We start from the raw sequence: 17583 nt of genomic DNA on the forward strand, positions 1-17583 counted from the left end.
CAATTTGAAGTGGTCTTAAGCCCCTTTTCTCATCAAACCTGTTCCAAATGGTAGCTAGTAGGTGCTCTATTTTACTCCCATGCCAAGCACCATTAACTTGAAATACATTAATACTCTAATCCCCACCCCCTCTAACCTGCTCATTTTATAATTTACAAACTATAATTGGCAGTCTCTCCTTCCTCCCTCAGGGAGATGTAATAGGAGATGCTATAGTGAGGTCTTTTGTTACTAAAACTGCAGTATTTTGACCTCTGCCTTCTGTTTATTTTTATCTCAAACTTTATAGTACTGTATGCTAGCCTTCGCTGAGTAACCAAATAATCTTGTTGCTGTCCCTCACCCTTCTTTCCACACACCCTTGCCCTGCTGCTCTGTTAAGCACACATTCCTGTTGCACCATGTCTGAATTTAGGTCCTGATCTGAAACTGCTTAAGTATGTGCTTAACTTTATTCACAGGAGCTATGAGTAGTCCACAGAGGTGAGTAAAGTTAGGCACATGCCCAAGTGTTAGTTTGTAAGCTCACTGGGGCAAAGATCAAGTCACCTTAACTTTATTGTAAGGCACTTAGTATGCTCCTGAGCACTATAAAATAAAATTAAACCCCCACAATCAGGAACTTATAAATGTGCACTGTACACCTTGTGATGCATTATCCTTGCTCTTTTGTGTGTGCTGCTTCACCATATTTAGTAATGCTAGCTCTCCCGGGGCTTTGATCTTGAGAGGTGTTGGGCGTCCGTACCACCCACTGACTTTAAAGGTAGACTAAGGTGCTCAAACCTGTTGGTCTCCAATCCCTAAATCATTAGTGTGAATTAGCAAGGTTTTATTGTACTACAGCAGAGTTAGACAGGGTTGTCTTATACTGTGTGAGCTCCTTGGGGCAGGGATTGTCACTTCTTGAAAGTCTGGAAAGCACCCACCACATAATGGGTATTGCCATAAACAAAGAATAATAATAATAATAATTAGGTGATGGGAAAAACTCCTAAATTCTGTCTACCACTTTCTCCATTGCTACCACAGGTAGAGCTGCACTAGTGATGGTTTATGGCTTTAAAGTTGCTAATATAGACAAAGCTTGTTGGAAATCAAACTTTTCCCCACCAACTTGCTTAACTGGTTGGGTGAGCAGAGATCATCCACTTCCAAGCATGAATAGAGCTTCACCCACATATGTATCGCAAGAAGAGATTAAAGGAGCAAGCAATGTGAGAGAAGGCCAGTCAGAGTTGGAAGACCAGTCGCTAGAGAGAGAGACCGACTTCATTTTGGCTGACAAATGCTGTTTCTTCCAAAAGACACCATCTCCATGTTACATCATTTAATCTTTCTATCATACAGCAGGAGAGAAGAGGAAAGAGACCACACATAATGGGATCATAATGGGATAGGGTCCAGGAATTTGGTAGGTCTTCTTCATGTCTGCCCCTTGAGCATTGACAGTCATGATAATAACAAGCCATGTTAGAGAAAAGACTCTCTGCTTTCAGCAGAGATACATATTTGATGGGGAAGCTGATATACTGTAGTAGCAATGCCAAGAATTGGGCAATGCAAGTGATACCCATGAAAAAGTTATAACGGGAAAAAGTGCTAGAGACAGGACCCTGCCTTCAGGATGTAACCAGGCAATGAGAGCTGGCAATGCCTCTGGCTTTTTTAAAAACGGATTATGTCACGCTTGATGGATATCCTGTTGGAAATTTGGACGTGGTGGCTCTGTGGGATGGTACAAAGGTTTTTCTCTACCATGTGCACACATCTAGTTCAAGTTAGCTTTTGCTAAACTCTTTCATTATTTTTGTATCAAGCTTCCAAACTGTTAGTTGTTATTGCTCGAAACACAACACTTTCTGAGACTTTTTTTTTCCTAAGCAAAATTTACTCCACCTACATCAAGCCTGGTCATTCATGGTCTATATAAATGAAGTGCAGGGAGATTGGATAGGTGAAACTCATCCCTTCCAACCAGGGCTGAAAGTAACTTAAAGGACTTACCAGTACGCCGGAGTCCTGAGCAGGGGGCGTGGCCTCAACCCGAAGCGGCGGGGCTTTTAAATACCTGAGCCCTTTAAATCAAGATTTAAAGGCCCCAGGGCTCCGGCTGCAGTAGTGGTGGCTGGGAGCCCCGGGTCCTTTAAATCACCGCTGGAGCTACCAGCTGCAGAGGTGGCTGGGAGCCCTGGGGGTCAGGCGCGATTTAAAGGGCCTGGGGCTCCGGCCGCCGCTACTGCAGCGGAGCCCCAGAACCTTTAAATCACCAATGGAGCCGTGCCACCGCTACCCCAGGGCTCCAGCAGCAGGGCTTGGGCAGAGATTTAAAGGGCCCGTGGCTCCCTGCAGTGGCCAGAGCCCCGGGCCCTTTAAATCACCACCGGAGCCTTGCCGCCACTACCCCAGGGACCGGACCGGCTTACTTCACCTCTGCCTCCAACCCAAAGCCAGGGCATGGGACTGCCACACAGACTCTGTGGCTGCTACTCTAGCCTAGAGGCAGAAATATCAACCCCAGTCCTCTTGCACAGAGGTGATTCTCAAAACATGTGGATCCGTGGTTAATCTTCTGGCCTGATCCCAACCAGAATGGGTGTGGGGAGGAGAAGGAAGTACGCAGGCACCTCTGCACGTGCATTCAATTGTCTGACCCCCTACATGAGGCTTAAGTGGTGTGGAGGGCTTTACACTGATCCTCTGCACTAGAGGTGAAATTTACCCTTTGATTGTGTACATACTTCTAACACTACATACAGTAATCATTTAAATAGGTGTCCGTGCATGGAGAAATTTACGCTTTAAAAATCAGGTATTTTTCAATCATCTCACTTTTTTTTTTTAAGTCAAGAAAAATGCCCAGTAAATTAAAACTAATTTTCAAGAAATATTTTTTTTTCAGGAATTTCAAGATAACTAGACTATTGGGGATATGTAATGCCCCATCACAAATTCAGAACGCCCATAGGTGGATTAATAAACCCTCAGAGGTGGCTGAGTTTTCTTGTTTAATTTGATTATTTAAACAGCTAACCCATTTCTCTCATAGACATTTTTCTAGATATTATATTTTGTCTCCCTATGCTGGAACTATTTTTCTAACTCGGCTTTTTTACTTCATAATGTTTTGGATAAATTGTTATTTCTGATTTTCATCTATAATTCCATCAGTGGAAAGAAAATATGTAATTTTTAATAAAATAATCTTAAATGCAATTATGTTAAAAACAAAAAAGTTTGCTTTGCCTGAACTTACACTCCTTTTGTGTTGACTTTTCATAAATATTCCACTGGAATACCAGGTTACTGTTAGAGAATACAAATGAGTCAATTTTGAACTCTTGTAAATCTGAGTATTTGCCAAGGAAATCTTGTCCTAAAAGTTTTAGTCATCCAGGAAGGAGACAGAAAAGGTGTCCAATCAAAGTTAGCCAAAACAATTAAAATTTTGATTTTCACATATCAGATATTCCAATGAACAATGTACATATGAAGAATTAGCTGAAGAAATAACAAATTCAAGAGAATTTCAGACTGCACCCTGAAAATTGCAGCTAGATAAAGGCAAAATTAATTGACTAACTTATTTGTTACAAATGTTTTGAACAGTAGTAAATGAAGTCAATAGAGCCTGAGGGTGTGTGCAGCTCAGGGAAATTTATACATGTGCAAATGTCCCTAAACCAGATAAGCCTTCAATGGAATTAGATCAGCAATGAATTTGGCCCACGGTCTGATAACCACTAGGGCCTCATTTGTTCAGTTGGAGATATGGTTGCAAGGAGCACAATGTAGCAAGATTTTCTACAAGGCTGATTTTTGCTCAGCTGAAATCAGGAAGTACTAGAAATCTCATTTGACATCATTCTGTTCTCTTGAGATTTCCAATCCAATGCTGCAGAAACTTTTAGGGGATATCTTCAAGTTGGCAGAGTTAACTTGGGTGATGGGCACCTAGGTCAGACCACCTGGGTTAGCTCAAGTTTGAGCAGCCACGCTGTAAAGCCATTCCTGAGTTACTGTGTGCTCACTGGTACTGTGCTCCCCCACGTGTGTCTCTAGCCCTTGTGGGGGCCTATCCCCTGGTTCTTTGTGCTGCAGTAAGCTGAGACACTCTATTATTCTTTCCCAGTGAATTCTGGGACAACCTGCCTGATCTTCTGGCACTGTGGGAAGGCATTGGAGAACTATCCGCACTTGAGTGATTTAGCCTGCATCATCACTGCAAAGTGGGTGGGCTATCAGCCCAAGTTGAAGCAAAGCCCAAGCTCTAGATTCTGCTCCAGCCAGGCCAGTTAGCCTAGACTGACAGCATCACTAAACTGTAGTGAGAGGGGTTTGTGTATGGTTGGGAGAGGTATTAGCAGCAATACATGAGTAAGAGCCAAAGATAACTGTGCAGCGAAGACACACCCTTAGATTCTTATCTGAATCTGAACCTCTTCTGAACATTTTTTGGTGAAACCATCATTGTCCTTGTGTCCATGGTAATCAGTGTATTCTAGATTTAACCTCCAGCAATAGCAACAAATAGCTCTTGAACCATTAAAATATGCAGCTGTTGTTTGGAGTCTGCTTATAGCAGCATATGGGATGTGTGATTTGACATTGATCTAAAGGGCACCAGTAACTTCTGCTATAGTGAATGCTGTCTTGTTCTGCAGTTCTATATTAAGCTCACCCTCCTCTCAGATGGGTGAACCAATCTGGTTTGTAAGGTTAGGGACAGGCCCACCCCTGACCTTGCTCAGGTACATTATAGGCATTTGACACTGTGAATTAACCAGAGACAAATAACTCCCAGCCCATTATGCTCTTTTAACTGCTCTGCCACTGTTCTGTATCAAGCTACTTAAACCCATTTGTTTGGCAACAAGCGAAACTTGACACCGATGGAGATGAGCAAAGTGAGGGGAGGGACCTGTAATTTCCAAGGAGGAATCTTAATTGGAAGGATTAATGCTCACCATTGAACCCTTTGGGAAAACTTTGCTGGATGTCTTGGGACGTTACAGTTGGGAATGGGCCCAAGCTTCAAAATTCATATCTGGATCAGAATTTTCCCTGGTTGTTGAAGATATTCAGATCTGGGTGTTTGGTTTGGCCCTTTATAGATTTGAGGGCCAGTTTCAAAAGCTAGTGCTCCCATCTCCCCCCACATGCATGATCATGACAAAGCAGAGTCTTCTCTTACCTCTCCCTTGATGTGGTCACTGAGAACTAGCAGAATAGACTTCTTGATAGAGAGTATATTCCTTCATCTTCACCCTGATAGCTCTGTCTGGGGCTAGACAGATGGGTCAAGGACATCATGTTTTGGTTTTGATCTGTGCTCCAGTTCAACCAAAGCAATGGTGCACAAGTCAGAATAGAATCCAGCTCAGGTCATGCATGGGTGGGGGGTTAAAGGGCAATTCAGAGACATTACTCCTATTTTATCCCATTTCTATAATAGGTAAACGAGGGTGGTTTTGGTTTTGCAAGTTGAAAACCAGGTGAAGTTTGGGTTCTGGTTCTATTTCATGCAAATCACTAAAGTTTGGAAAGATTCAAATAAAAGGTTTTGGTTTGTGCGGAGCAGGAAGAGTCCCAATCAATGCAGTCAAGCACAGCAAACTTCAGTGTCCCACATGAAATCTCACAAACTAAGGGACCCCTTTGGCAATGAGGTTGGTGTGTCAGAAGCTGGTTCTGGTGGTCACCTTTAGAGTCACCATCTGTCAGCATTTCCTTCGGAGATCACCATATTCAATAGCTTGTATCCAGGCCATGCAGAAATCCCACCGGACTGAAACTTGGCCCTGTGCTAGGTTGGCCTGGATGCAATTAACAAACAAAAAAAAGTATACAATTTAGTTTGGCCAAAAATATAACATTCTTTCGTTTGCAGATGCACAAGTTCAGTTGCCTTTCCAGACTTATCAGGGATGAGTTAACTAGTTTGGGGAAAACAACAACTGACCTCAATCTGAGCCCAAAATTCAAATTGAACTAGAAATCCAAACACCAAATATAGCCTGAGGTTCAAAAAAGTAGAGTCAACTGTTTTTCCTATTTTTATTTTTAACTGCTAGCTCAGAACTTCATTGTTCCAGCTGGGACCCAGAGACAGAAGTACTGAAATATCACAAAGGAAAGGCTGGTTTCTGCAGTAGTTCTGGAACCAACAAGAAGCAGGAAGTACCAGAAAGCTCTCCGAGGAATGTGCACACTTAAGAGATTTGGAGAAGTATCTGAACGAAAGTTCTGGAGTTTTGAGGTTCTGACTGTTAGAAAACATCCAAATCACTTTGGTCTGGAGATCTGGCTGGAAATCTTGTAAGATGAAGGTCTATATATCCATCTTGAATGTTCACACAGGCCCTTGATTTTTACTCTTATCTGCCAGACCCAAACGTGGTAAATCTCCTGGTGGCCAGTTTATTGACTTCAGAAGGATGAAGGACTGAGTCAGTCCTAACAGCATCCACATCTTTGCTTCCTGATTCCAAACCTCTCATTAAACTGCTAAGCCATTCAATTCACTTCCATCATTCACATGGGCACTCTCTGACTATAAAACAAAACGCACATCTGAGGAAAGTGCCTTATTCAAACACTTTTTACCCCCATGACTATTTCTGTTTTTAATTACTTAGATGGGGCCCAACACTGTAAAGTCTGAGTGCCTCTATACAGAATATGTAACAAAGCCACAGTCCCCAGTATAGCAGAGGAGTATCACTATGCTGCAAGTTGTAGTCATTTGATACTTCACAGCAACAGCAGGAATAGCATGTAGATCTTCATACTCTAAAAACACAGGCCTTCTACGACTCGAGTTAAAGGAGATCCTCTGTTAGCTGTGAACAGTATTGGGCCTATGACACACAGATGATTCCAGCCAAGAGGAGGCAGTAGGGCATACAGACATTAGTTAGTATGTTATGATATATACAGAACTTACCCATTTTGCATTATTCTCTGAAAAAGCAATAACACTGGAATATTTTTAATTAATTTAGGGAACTAGCAAGTCACATTTTCCTGACAGGTATCAACTCAGCAAACACCCAGCTGAATTGGGGAAATTTGGTCCGTCTGCCCCTCACTTCCTAAATCTCACTTCAGTTATTGGGGTAGAGGGCAGATTTGAATGTGATAAATCCAAACTATGCCCTAAGAAGAAACAGGGCCCCTCGCCATCAGATTAGTTAGTATGCGGCAGCCGCAGTTCCTCTGCCATCTTCATTCACCTTACAAATGTGGAGTTTGAATGGTTTATCTCTATTAATCACCAGCTCAAACAGCTTTGTGCACCACGGGCCGCAGATAATTAACTTCACTATACTGCTTGTCTTATCAGTATCAACCTCTTGTCCTCCTGTGAAATAGTTAAAACCATCAGCCCCTTTTTACTTTTCCATTTAACTCTAATGCTTTAACACTGATGTTCTAAATGGCCCTGCGATTCATACTTATTAGACAAACCTTTCTTTCTGCATCTCTTATATTTTTGATAATTGGTCATGTACGTTTCTAAGGGGCTCAACAGCTTTTCATGCCACTATACTAATAATTAAAGGTTTTCCGCAGCCTTTCAGATTTCTCTTTACCTTCTTTTCTTTGATAAGTATAATTTGCTGTTTAATTTGAAAAAAAGAAAAAGAAGAAGAAGAAGAAGTGAGAAGCTGGCTGAATAGGAGACAGTTCTGTTTAAAAAAATCTTTCATTATTTTAACTCATATTCATTGCCTCCACGTTTTTGCCCCTCCCTCACCTCAAGCTTCCCTCCCTCCTGCGTTGCAGTACGCAGCAACCAGAGAAAAGAAGAAGGAGAAAAAGGAAATTGTGCTCTGTGGGTGAGTGATATCTAGTGGTTAAAGCATGGGAGGCTGGAGATCTCGGTTCTATTCCCAGCTCTGTCACTGACTTACCACTTGACTTCTCTTTTGTTCCAGTTTCCCAATCTGTAAAAGAAGGCCCATGTTGGAAGCAGGAGGGGAGACGCTGATAGGAAAGCCAGATCTCCATTCTTCCTGCCTGAGCTAGTCCTCATAACTCCCATCAGTACTTTGCTGTGCAGATAGCAGAGTTGAGTTTAGTCATCAGCTGCAGCCCAACTTGGTCAGCCAACCATTCCAGCAGCAGGTCCTCTCTGCCCACGAGCATCTCAGTCTCTCCTGCGCCTGTCCTGCCCCCATTCCCCATGAGGGGCTTAAGGCCCTGATCCTTCCTGTCCATCAACAATGCTAAACTCAAGGCTCTCAGGGGAGTACCAACACTACAGTACCATTGTGACAGGCTCTTACATGGAGGTGTGGGGGTGGAAGCGCTCTCTGCACTTGTGTCTGCGTCCTCTCTCCCATGCAGGAGTGAATCAGAATCTAGATTGCAGTATTTTGAATGCCCTCTAGTGGTAGTCCTAATTACAGTACTACTTAGAATAGGAAATGCCTCTTGGTCTACACTACCCACAATCCCTAACAGAGAATTGGGTGAACATGTGTTTCAAGAATAAAAAGTAAAGCCTCGTGGATTCTGCAAGATCCCTTTTGTTTCTTACAAACAAAATCCTATATGTGTACACCTGGCATCATTCTTCATGCCACAGGCCAATAAACCAGATAACACACACTGTGAGCTTCCAGCTGGTGCAGCTCCTTCTGGGATTTTTTTCTTGGAGGATTGTGCTGGGCTAGAATGGAAGGAGGCTGTTTTTGAGAATCTTACCCCAGCATCCAGCTTTGCACACATAATTAACTGCTAGCACAGATGATAGCACTCAGGCCTACCTCTAACTTACCTGATTTGCGGCCACTATCAGTCACTATAATTTGCAAGAGGTCTAGCTGGAAACTTTGGTCAGTACAATAGAGCTAAAATTAGCCCTATTTCAAGTCAATCAGAGTAACATCAAAACCCCCGCAATATTTGAGTTCCCACAGACCTAGAATGCTGGATGGCTGGTCTGTGCTTCCTGCTACTGTTGTCATGCAGTAAACATGGAAAGGCTAGATCTCATGTTGTCTTCTTGATCCCAGGAACTGGACTAGGAGAATAACCAAGTGGTTATTTCCTCCTTGAGACAACACAAGCTGGCCAGATCTCAAAGGACTGAAACCAACCCCTCTGCAGGGAGTCACTGTGAGTGTTGTGGACTGCCAGTCCCTTTTAGATATATTTGGTAGTGTTCTCCTTGTACTATGAGTTCAGTCCAATCATCAGCGGTCTTGTTGGAGACTGCTCTGCTTTGTCCTCCTGTTGTCCACCAGAGCAGTTGTTTCTGCCATTTGCCAGCCACAGCCTGCTTCCCCACTCAGGTTCCCAGCTTTTTCAGGCCCCGGTCTCTGGCTTTCTACCTGGCCTTCCCTCTGTGTCCAGTAGGGTAACCAGATGTCCCGATTTTAAAGGGACAGTCCCGGTATTCAGGGCTTTTTCTTATATAGAGACCTATTACCCTCCACCCCGTCCCGATTTTTCACACTTGCTATCTGGTCACCCTAGTGTCCAGACTGCTGCTGCCAGCCAGCTGCTTACTTTCACACTCAGCGTTCTCAACTGGTCTCCCTGTGCCTGACCTCCTCTGCCATTTGTCACAGGCTACTTGTTAAGATTGTAGGTCCAGAAATCTGAAGAATTTATGCAAATGATGTAATTTCCCCCAATTTGCACATTTTATCATTAAGCATTGCCTCATTTGTAGAACATTTTCCACTTTGTGTCTCTCTCCCAAAGACTCTCCCCACACACTGTTCTATCTGGTTCTTCCTCTTAAGTTGTCCTTCAGATCCTTCTCTCTCGCTGGCTGGCTGGCTTTCCCTTTTCTGCTTAAGTTTTCCCATTTCTCTCTCTGTCTGCCTCCGCACTTCCCACCTCAAATTTCCGCACTTACCCCCTTCTTTTGGTCCACCCCTTCTCTGCCTACCCTCTCCCTCATATTTTCCCCTGTCCCTACACAATCAGCTCCCTGACCATAGAGACCCCTCCTAGTGCATGGTCCCCAACCTGCTGTTGGTTACAGAGATGCAGCTCGTGACCCCTTACATAGTGCCACTCTATCACCTTGCCCAATCCTCTAGCCCTATCTCTATGGCTGTGAGCGTGTTGAGGACTATCTGGTTAGAGTCCTAGAGGACATGTAAGGATCTCTATGGTTTACAATCCTAGAGCAGTTCTCCAGGACCCTAACCATAGAGACCTTGCATGGAGCATGTACCACCTCATTGATCTGGGAGACTTAAAAGCTCTGATATCGCTTCCTTTTCCTGTTCACTGGACATCATGGAGTCCTTCTACTGGCCAGGTGTTGAACAGGGGCCTTACCTCCCCCAGACAGACCTGTGGTCCAGTCCTCCCTTCCAGCTCACCCTGGTGTATTTCTGGCCTATGGGAGTACCTTGGATCAGTGGTCATTTGCAGGGTCAGCTGTATGGGAAGGAGTGCTGGGAGGGGAGCGGGGATGACTATAATTCCAGACTTTTGGGGGGGAAATCTCAGCATTTCACTGAGAGAATCCCTGTCTGGAAAAAACTACCTTCACTGTGAATCCAGTGGTCCTCTTAAAGGCCAAGATGGGTTTTAGCCAAACTTGTTATCAGTTCCAGTTGTCTGAAGCTGAGGATGAGTGGCATACAGGGATGTCTGTATGGCATACAAGCTGAATCCAGCCCCAAACAAATGGTTGCTGTGATCCAGAGAAGTCCTACTACTGCCACTGACTGCTCGGGCTTCTTAGTCTTTGTGTAATTTGTCTTTGGGGTGGGGTTGTGGAATGCACCTCTTGGCCTGGTTGGTGTACGTGTCTGGGATAGAGCATGCTGAATATCCCTTTAGCCTAGCTGGAGGGTAGAAATTCTTTTTTGGCCCCTCCCCTTTTCTGAGGGGATTGGCCAATCTAGTTCTCATGGATTGGCCCTTTCAGGGACCCTTCCTCCCAAGAGAGTTCCAATAAACCACTGCCTTTTCCCAGCACTAAAACCACACTGAAAAAAGTTATGCATTAACTTCCCTGTGAATTTTTAAATTGTCACTCCAATTGTGTCTGTGTCCTTCTGGGTTTCATTTCCACAAATGTTCTAATGCATGAATTAACAGCTAGGAATGTTTGTTGAAAAAACAATTCATCCAGAAATAATGGAGAATATTCCCAGGAAGAGAGTTTCGAATTCATAATCTAGAGCATTCCCTCTGATTCTAGCCAGCGTTGCCATCTCTTGCAAGTCTCACAATATTTCGTATTTATTTTTGTACTCCTAGCTCCTGGAGTCATGTGATTAGGAGAGAATTTTAGCTTTTGTTTACTTATTTATTTTTTAAACTAAGTTTCTAGCCCTGATGGTTGTGGAGAAAAGTGTGAAAATGTGACTCAAGTGCACCCTAAAGGCACCAAAATCAGAAGGCCAAGAAAAAGAACCCTATCTATACATTTAAAGTCTCATGATATTTTGGTGGCTGATTTGTGATTTTTGAATGTTTAGGGTTGGCATATTGTATTACACTCATCCAGTCAGGGAATGGGAACAGCACCATGTGACTTAAACCTCCAATCAAAATAGCTGGAGTTTTGAAATGCAAAACAAGCTCACCCAAAGCAGTCTCTGAATAATTCTGAGCAACGCAGTCATGGAACAGCAATCTATTCATGGATCACTCTCAAACAGAAGAAAAGGTCTAAATTCAGCTAATCATGCTTCTCCTGGGAATAATTCATCCAGTTCTATGAGCATGGATACTGAGTGGCCTACTTAGCTGGGTTACTACTCGAGGGGCAGAGGGGAGAGGTCAGAATGACTCCCATACCTTTGTTAGTTATTGGGGTTAAGGGGACATTCCACACACACATGCATGGTCTAAGTAGGCTCAGGGGGCATTCAGCACACCGTGACCTACAGCTGTTACCTCTTTTATCCCTTTCAGGTTTGGGGAGATCCTGCTGCTTTTGGGCAACTGGCTTATCCTCAGCACTGAAGCCCCAGCATATACCAGGCTAGTAAAGCCCTAGCCACTACCAAAATCCATCTGGCGATGAAGCTGTTGCCCTCTAGGAGACGGGTACAGTAACAGCTGTTTTTAAAATTATATTGGGGTGGGGAGGTCCTGGGGTGGTTGTTGTTTAGATTCTATAGCCCAAGTGGTCAACAAATATATTAAAAATAAGAAAGCTGGATAGAAAACAGACAGCATAGTTAGCTAATGATGTGACCCATCCCTTTTGCCATCCTATCCAAGATGTTTTGAAGACATTCATTTCTAGGGAATTTTTATTTTAAAAACCAAACCCTGTGTCAATCTGGACTGAATTTCTACAGCATAGCAAAACACTGCACTTTACCCCAGGAGCTGCTGTGGTATTTGGGACTGTTACTGCAGGATACTGTTGGTACTTTTTGGATTAGACTATCTGTTAAGGGAATAGAAACTCAACCATCCCTGTGCATTGTTGTTAGTCGCAGCAGGGGGCTTTTACATTTTTTGCTTCATAATTTGAATAGCAATACCTTTCTGAACTGAGACCATCATCTTGGGAATTTTCACTGACGCTTCAGTTGTCTCCTAATCACCAGAACCTACTCTTTGAGGGCAATTATCTTATCTCTACTTGTTTTGCTGTTACATCTTATGCAGCAGCTCCAGTCTTTCTCCTGTTCAGTAGCATGTCTGTATGTGTCTCCCCTTTCCTTCTCCTCAGTTGTCTTTCTGTCTTCCTCTATTTCTTCATCATTAGCTGCCTGTCTGCCTATGTCTCTTATTTCTTCCTCCTTTTCAGTATTCTATCCATTTGTCATTTTTCCTTTCCTTCTCTGTCGTCTCTGTCTCCTTCTCTCCCACTTTGTCTTTGGCTCTCATTTCTCCCTTGTTTCTTTCTCGTTTTCCCCCCTAGTGTTGGAACTTCTTTCTTTTATCCACCCCCCGCACCACCCACCTCCCACCCTTTATAGTGCTGTTATCTGTGATTTTGGCAAAGAGCACATTTATTGGGGAGGAATATCCCCATGGCAACGCAGCAGATGGTGACTTTTGATTAGCTTGGCTCCCCCCTCACCCCTCCCCAACTGCCAAATCACAATCCGTCTTTGAAATTAAATCAGGCTGCGATAGCATCAGTTGTTCTGGAGAGGGGACGAGAGAGAAACGAGACTGAAGTATTACAGCAGGAGCCAGGATGTAATGCAAATTTGTGTTTTTTAACCCCAGCAATAAAAATCCCTGTTCGTTCTGGGAGCTGGAGGAACCACAAGAGTGAGAATAATAAAATAAAAAATAAGATTAAAAAAATGTTATCACCACACGCGGGTTCCTCACGTCTACCATGTTCATGTTGGCATATTTGTCTTCAGTAACACTGATGTCATTCATCGCTGACTCACCTGGTGCTGCTGGGCCTAATCCTGCTGCTGTTTAAACACTGCTGGGGATTCTCCTCAGGCAGATATAAACACAGGCCAGAGACACTCCATCGCTGACTGCTTAGAACCTCAGCCTGCTGGCTTGGTGTGTTCAGTGTGCTCTGATCAAAATAGTCTGTGGGCATCATATGTATGGAACATTTCTCCTCAGAGGTCGGGGTGTTGTGTGGAGTTTAGCAGGCAGATGCTGCTTGGAAGACATTCAACAAGGGTCTGGGAAAATGCCCTTTTCTGGACACAGTGGGAGGATACCAGGTTAATAGCTTGGAGTGAGGCAGGTAATTATTTATTCATATGAGAGCAGTGTCCAAAGTAGGAAGAGACAAGTCAGGGCATGCCTGTATGTGAAGCAGAAGGAAAGAGAGGACCCCACCTGTAAGACTTCAGCATAAATTTGAGGTAAGAAGCAGAGTACAGGGTGAAATGGGAAGGCTGGGGAGCTCATTATATTGTAATGCAGATTTGAGCCAGGGACCAAAGTATGGGGAGATGAGGGACACGAGAAAGGAGGGGAGCTCCTGTAATGTTGCATGGCAGGGCTGGGCCATGGCACAGGGGAGATGGAAATGCAGACATTGGAAGAAAAACAATAAAGGATTTTTAAAAAAACTTAGCAAGTGCTGACACTCCACCCCATGAGCTCCAGCGCTCTTAGGGCGATACAAAGGTGAATAATAGGTGAATAAAGATACATGTTAATCCCGGCAAAAGAGAAAAGGAAGGTTTTAGGATGAACTGAGGTGAACAGGGGAAATGACTAATGACCCAACAGCCTCATGGGAAGAGTGTGTTGGAAACTGGTGCAAAAGGGTTTGTCTCAGTCCACCACACGCAAAGCTGCCTCTGATTTTTACTGAACTTCCCCATGTAGGTGCTAGAAAATGGAAGTCAGGTCTTTGACTCCTTTGAGACAGTATTCAGAGTAACAGCCGTGTTAGTCTGTATTTGCAAAAAGAAAAGGAGTACTTGTGGCACCTTAGAGACTAACCAATTTATTTGAGCATAAGCTTTCGTGAGCTACAGCTTATGCTCAAATAAATTGGTTAGTCTCTAAGGTGCCACAAGTACTCCTTTTCTTTGAGACAGTAGTCTCTGCCCCAAACAGTCAGGAGAAATAATGGGTCAAATTCAATCCTAGTGTGACTCCACTGAAGTTGGTGGAGTTACAGCAGAGATGAATCAGGCCCACTATGTCTCTGAGAATCTAGCATCTTTCCTATTCAAGTTATATCCATTATGTTCTGGTTATGAGCGGGACTCAGCTCACACACTGCTGGAGCCACTGGAGTCTGTGTCACTGAGATCCTCTTCAGCCTTTCAAAGGGCACCATAGGATCTTTAACTTTCTCCTGTTCAGAGCTCCTGAACAGAGCACCTGCCCTCCCTCCCTCCATCCCTCCACTCCTCCATAACTGCCTCCTTGCTTCCATCCACCCACCTCCATCGTATGTTCTCTTTCTACAGATTGCACCCTTTTCTCTTTGTTCTTCCCTCTTGTAATGAGATGTCCCACTCATACCTCTCGTAGCCCACAGGAGCAGGGGCTGAGAGCTCCTGTATACTGTCCCAACAGCTCATCGACTGCACAGTACGAGGTACATGTACTGAGCCATCTCAATAGTAATAATGTGGAATATGTGGGATTTCAACCTATGTGTATTCATCCACACATGCAAAAGAAACACATTGTGACACCATGTCACAGTGTTTGCATCATCATGGGTTGACACTACATCATCATTTGTCACTAGACCAAAACAGAATCAGAACTACTTAATTTCCTGCAGATCATAGGATGGGGCCATGAAAACAGAGACTTTCCTCAAGTCTTGGGTTTGGGCAGCAATAATTATTGTGACATCACAATCTCCTCCATGCTGTCAGACTGTGACGCTGCAAACACATAATTATGATTTTGCTGCAGGCCCCATCTGAAAAAAGCAGGCAGAAAGAAGAATTTCTGTTGTTCTATCTTGACACAAAAATCCAACAAACTCTGATGGCAAAGGGATGCTAAGCAATTAAGAGCAGGAGCCATGGAGCTGATTCTGATCTCACTTACAGCAGTGTAACTCCCCGAGCTCAGAGATTTACAGCAGTGTACATGGGATCAGAATAAGGCCTCTTGTTGTTATACTGTCCGTAAACGGCCTAGCACAGAGCTTCCCACACTGTATTTGGGGAACCCTTACTGGACGTCTGTGGACAGTTGCCTGGTCTCGTGGTGTTGGCTCTTCCTCCTTGTTCCCAGCTGCTTCTACAGGCCTTTTCTCTGCAGTGATGAGCCTAGAAACTACAAACACGGCTGCAAATGCAGCCAGCCTAGATGCCTTCTTTTAGGCATTGCCCCTATATAGAGGAGCAGGAGTCACCAGCGGTACCAGAGCTGCTAACCTCGGATCAGGGGAGAGGGAACTAAGTAGTGGGGGAGCAAAACAGATGGGAAAGGGAGATGAAATGAAGAGCTACATCTTGATTAAAACTTTCTAAAAGGGACAAAACATTTATCACTCTACCACCTAAACAATGCCTATGTTTTATTATGTAAATAACGGCTGTAGTTGCCACATGGGATGTTTGTGTGATCACGACTGGGAGGAGAACAGGTCTCTGTGAGTTGGAGAAGAGGTGTCCACAAGATGATCTGGCTGCTAAGATTTGGTTCACGCTATGAGAACCCCGACCTGTTGGCAGTATGCAGATGATAATACTTAAAATGGCCTGGAATGGAAATATAGCTGTGTAGAGGTTCATTAAGTGTCTTCTAGGAAATCTTGCCTTAAATACCCAGCAAAGAATAAAAACGACTGCAACGATCGTCTTAATAACTAAGGCATGCATGATCAGCTAGATCTAGCATCTACCCCTGACATGGGGAACCCCTTAGGGAGCATCCTAGGACCGACCAGTTGCCTTTAATGCACATAAGATCAGAGGTGGGGGGGGGGGGAGTTGAATCTGCAGGGGAAACGCAGGAGTGAAGGGATCCAGCTAATGCACCCGTCTATCAGATTAGGATGTCAGAAAATCAAACTGTTTCCATCACTGTCCAAGGAGAGACTCATACTTGCTGCTTAATATGATCGCAGTCCTGCTGTTGCCAGTCCAGGGAGAGGGGGCCACTGCCACCACCGTGTGCAGCAGGCTGTGAGTTTAAAATCCTATTAGGCAGAGACTAACAGTTGCAAAAAGAAAGCAGGTATCCCCTAGTGGGGATTTAAAGATGTTTAGACATAATTGGATTTTCCAAGCAGATGTCATTATTGTTAAACAGTTGCCCACTTGATATGTTCAAGTTGTTGGCTGTAATTGCTAAAATTAGCAGGTCTGCGTAGAGCAAAGGTCAGTCGGTTAATATTGTGATTTAGTGTTTTATGAAGTAATTCCAAATGCTTTTATGTATGTTTTTGTTTTTGCAGCCTAAGCCCCCATTAAAGTAGTTGTGGGCCTGTTAATAAAATAATGACTCAGCCTCTCTGTTCTGGCTGCTGACGTTACTTGGCTGCGTGTGTAGTCACTGGGTTAGTTTGGTGCTTTTCATGAAGTCTCAGCTCAGTAAGCGCCTCGCATTTTGATTTGATGTTATATATTTATTTTTGAGAAAGGTTGCTTTGTTTAGGTAGGAAGCTGTCTCCTTGGCATGGTATTTGCACCCGGAGAAGCCACTCGTGTCAGGCACAGCATCTGGACACGAGCGGGCAGAGACCTGGGTTGAGTTGGTCACTGCGGCCTATATTTGGATCCTGAGTCTAATGGTTGATGGGACAGTGTGTGCATGTGTCTTCAAGTGTAGACGCTTCTTAAAGAGACGCTGTTATCCCAAAATGTAGCTTCTTTGCAGGATGATAAATCTCATTCACCTAATATCGCTGGGAGAGGAATAGATAAAAAATACAGAAATAGATATAGTGGGATAACTAGATTTATGTACAGCAAAGGGTCCACTGGTTGGTCACATGATGCTGGCTCCTCCTTGTTTACAGCTGCCAAATGGCATTAAAAGAAGCTAGAAGTTAATTAAATACTTTCCTAATAGTGAGTTTCCCATGTAAGCATTTGCGGTAGCTGCCACAGGGATGTGCTGTCATTGTGAATGGGAATGGAAGAGATCTGGACAATTGTGACTGGGAGAAAAAGTGCCTATCTATTTAGCTGTAGGGCACTATATCAAAACGTGGGCATTCCTGATACTATA

General features: G+C 43.9%; 1 long non-coding RNA gene across 1 annotated transcript in view; it reads right to left on the bottom strand.

The window, feature by feature from the left end:
- Positions 1-13410, bottom strand: part of LOC141991405 (uncharacterized) — a 42535-nt gene extending 29125 nt beyond the window's left edge. Inside the window, exon 1 of the long non-coding RNA XR_012640361.1 lies at positions 13350-13410. This is a non-coding gene — a long non-coding RNA (uncharacterized LOC141991405). The remainder of the gene's footprint in view (positions 1-13349) is intronic.
- Positions 13411-17583: the final 4173 nt, after the last annotated feature.

The sequence above is a fragment of the Natator depressus genome, chromosome 7 (assembly GCF_965152275.1).
Source record: "Natator depressus isolate rNatDep1 chromosome 7, rNatDep2.hap1, whole genome shotgun sequence".
In the NCBI taxonomy this organism is placed as follows: Eukaryota; Metazoa; Chordata; order Testudines; family Cheloniidae; genus Natator; species Natator depressus.